Consider the following 4,304-nt stretch of genomic DNA (forward strand, 5'->3'; position numbering starts at 1 on the left):
ATGTCTGTTCAAAAATGGGGAAGTGGGAGGCATGCAGGAGTCCCTAGCAGTTCTGAAGTCCAACCAGACCAATATGAAAGTTCCTTGATTAGGATTCAGTCATGCCCCTGATTAGGAGTTACTCTACATTACTCTTGGCTCTGCCTTCTGGGCCCTTGGCTTTGTACCCTCAGTACTTCCTTTTTTTCCTATGAGAATTAGCATGTGTTTGCATCTGAGTGTTTTTCTCAACTACTTCTTGTCAGTTGAGATTTTGGGGTCCAATGACCTTTTTTTTTTTTTTTACTTCGTCCTCTTCCCTGTGTTCTCTTTTTAGTCCAGGCTGAAATCACTCTTTAAAAACTTTAATGGGCCTTCTATGAATGCTGTTGGGGTTTACTTCATTAAATAAAAACTCTTACATCTCTCTGAGAGACACCTTTCATTTCTTTAAACTTCTAGTGAAGGACAATGTCCCTAAGCACTGTAAAAGTCTTGAAGTTTGAATGAATCTGTGAGTAAAACTCTTAATATCTTTATGGAGCCTTTAGTCAGAATGAACAGTATTCTGAGGCACAATGTCTTCCTGGAATTATTCTGCATTGGAGTTTGGCTTGAAAGCCCTTTCTCAAATTTATCATTATTTGTCATCTGGAATGTTCATATCCATTGTTTTTAATAGTTTCCCAGTATGTTCAATTTAATGGTCTTTTGTAGAACAACCTTACCTCCTATAAGCAGCAAGAGGAAACCAGGTATCACTTTAACACTGTGGCTAGGACTATCATCAGCTAGAACCCCCAATTCACTGTGTATATTTTCTACTTCCCCTATAGCTGCACATGACAGTTTTGCTAAACTTCCTGCCACTATCCTAACAAAGATCTCTTGTCATCGCATTTCTAATGATATTTTCTTTAATTTCCTTTAAGTCCTCGGTGACACTATCCTCAAAATCCAAAATGATGTGAATAGTATATTCAAGGCACTTAAATTTTTACTAACGCTTTCCTCAAAATCCTTACAGCTTTTCTAGTTTTCACCCACTGCTCTATTCCAAAGCCATTCCTACATTTTGGAATTTGCTTTGGTATTCCACTTCTGCACAACAAAATCTTTGTAATAATTATCCAGAAGAATATTTTTATTCCCAGTTCCCAACATGTTTGGGGAATGAAGACTCAGAAGGTTGTGACTTGCTCAAGGTTACACAGCCAGGTTGTGGAAGAACTGTGACTCAAACCTAAGAATAATCAACTCCAAAGCGCATCTTTTCATAGTACCATGCTCTCTCTGGAAGAAAAAAGGCATATAATTTATAAACAATGTGCAATTGCTGAAGTCTTGACAGGGCCATAAAATTACACAATTCTAGGTGGTAGCATTAAAAAGTTGTAACCCACTTTTTATTTTTCAGTGCAGAGGCCCTGGTCTATAAATGACCCCATTTTAGAAATGAAGAAACTCTGATTTCTCAGGATCACACAGCTAAGAATTAGTAGAGTCAAGATTTATACACGGTTCAACTGATTTCAAAATAATTCTTCTTCCAAGTGTCCAACCAAGCCCATCACACTTATTCATTCACATTTTTAAATATATATATATTTTTATTATTCATTCACATTTGAATGAATGTCAAAGGCATTATGTTTACTAAGGAGGGACAAAATGAGACTAAATATATGACCTTAATAAATTCTTTGTTTGGGGGGTTCCTCATCTCTGTAAAAGGGAGAAAATGGTGGATTTCCCATAGGGTATCGTCATGAGTGAATGAAGCAATGCCTATAAAGTTTAGCATTGCTCAGCCTGTTGTAAGCTTTCTATAAATGTCCTCATATAGTCAGTACTCAGGAGATTTGCACTGTAGCCCCAGGACTGGTTGGTAACCTCAAATTGTCAAGGCCCTGCTTTAGATATGCTTCAAAACAAAGAGGAAATGATCCATTCTGGACATCATGGTGGTTTGACAAGGGAAAATGAAATGAGTTACATGATGACTATTGAGCTCTTCAGCAGAAAGCTATTCCAGAGGTCTGGCCTTCTATATCACCATCTCAGAGGGTATGAAAGAACCTCATTCTGAGTTTGTAAGGTCCCTTTGGCTCCAGCCAGGAGCCCGCGCTTCATTAAAAACTGTGAGCTGTGCCAATTTGTCTGGGGCTTTATGAGGTAGATGAAAGAGGGCCTGGGAAAAGACTATCAGTTGCACCCTGGCTCAGGCTGGGTGTTTGCCCCCCAGACCCGGGTGGTGAGATGAGGGCACCAGCTCACCCACTTCGCTTCAGGCTGGGTTGCCCTCAAGTTCCAGGGCATTGATCCTGCCCCTAAGGCTTGGCATGTGGCTCCAGCCTTGTCCCCAGGCCTCTTGAGGCTCTGCAGTCAGCCTCACACTTTCATGGGTTTATTCTTGGTGGCAACTGGTCTTACAAGGTAGGAAAGTATGAATTTGGAGCTTTGTGGTCATTTTTATGTAACAATGTTTTAATACATAAGATGTTAGAGTCAAGCTTTCTATGCTTTCCAAATGGTGTCTGTATTTTGATTTTTAATGTGCTCCTGAACAAGGCTGTCTGCCAGCACAGGCCAAATCTGGTTAAGAAGGGCTCCTGTACCTGGAAAGGGTCCCTTGAGAAAGCACTTCAAGTCATTTATCCAGTGCTGGCTGGCTTTGCTCTTGGCTTGGAGACTGTCAACTTTCCACCAGACCTGCCGCATAGTAGAGCACATCCTCTCCGAGAGGGCAGGAGAGCCAAGGAGAGAGCAGGTTGCAGGAACGTCGGCTATAAAGCAGATGTTATTAGTGGACCTTGGGTGAGGTTGGGAGGCTGAGTACAGTAAGATTATTTCAGCCTCCATGGTGGGCCACAAGACTGTGGTCGAGAAGGAAAGCTACTCCCATTTGGCCAAGCTTGGCATCCTGAGAATCCCCAGATGAAGAAACACTTCTGCCCGGTTTTTAAATTCAGAGCTTGGGTCTGGAAGGAGTGATGTTGATGAAATGCAACATTTGGGCCACAGCCTTGAAAGCTGTCAAAAAGACACCAGTGGAGAACTAGGAGCAAGCCGTTCAAATGTCTCATGACCACCCAGTTTTCATTTTGCTTTGATTATTCTTAAAGTAAGAAGGCTGATTTGCAACAATAACAAGAAAGGAAAAAAGAAAGAAAGAGAGAAAGAAAGAGAGAGAAAGAAAGGAAGGAAGAAAAGAAACCAGAACTGGTGGAAACTGTTTTTCTGTCATACAGTGGGGGGAGCCTCACTATGTGAGTTACAACCATGTTGCTGGGACTGTAATTGAGGTTAGGATATATGCCCCACATTTGATATGGGGAACTCAAGGTCTTCCTCCTGTAACTCTGATAATTCTGATGTCTTTACTCTGAAGGGGAACATGGGTAATTCAGTGTTCTCCCCTGCCCTGACCCATGGGGTCTAAAGAGACTCTTTGGTATATGGTAACATATACCCACTGGTACCCATGCGATAACCAAACAGTTGCCCAATACTTTGTGTTTGGATTGTCTTTCCTCCCAGAGAATTAAAATCCAGGGCAATTCTTTGGCCGGGAATTTGACTCAGCTTTAGATAAGATCATTCTACATCATTGGGGGTCTGCAGTTCTTCTGAGTACTTCCTGACCAACCCCCTGGTTAAATGTCTTCCTTGATACTTCATTTTGCCAAGGGTCTCCCTCCCACCCCTTTTATTCATGTATCCCCTTCGGAAGATTCTATTAAAATGCTCCAATGATCATTTCTAGAATTGGGCCACATGATGAAACAATGAAATTACCCCATTGAGCTGTGTTTATTGAAGACACAAGTCCTGTGACTGTATGTGTAATGGATGACAACTTGGACATCCAGAGAGATTTATGCAGAGCAAGGCAGAGAATATACCACAGGTGGAGATGTTTCTTAGTGATTTGTCTGTTGTGCAAAATTTCCTTTTCAAAAGTGAATTATAATGTTTTGCCACCCTTTTAAAATTCATTTTTAAATGAAATATAATTAACATACAGTGTTATATTAGTTTCAGGTGTACAACATGGGTCAACAGTTCTGTACATTACTCAGTGCTCTTTAGAATGAGTGTACTCCGCAGTCCCCATGACCTATTTCATCCATCTTCCACCCACCCCTCCTCTGGCAACCACAGGTTTGTTCTTTTTATGTAGGATTCTTTGTGCCTTTTATGTTATTGTTCATTTGTTTTCTTAAATTCTACATCTGAGTGAATCATATAGTTTTTGTCTTTTCTTTGGCTGACTTCACTTAGCATTTTATCTTCTGGGTCCATCCATGTTGTTGCAGATTTTT

Source organism: Mustela lutreola, chromosome 8, assembly GCF_030435805.1.
Source record: "Mustela lutreola isolate mMusLut2 chromosome 8, mMusLut2.pri, whole genome shotgun sequence".
NCBI lineage: Eukaryota > Metazoa > Chordata > Mammalia > Carnivora > Mustelidae > Mustela > Mustela lutreola.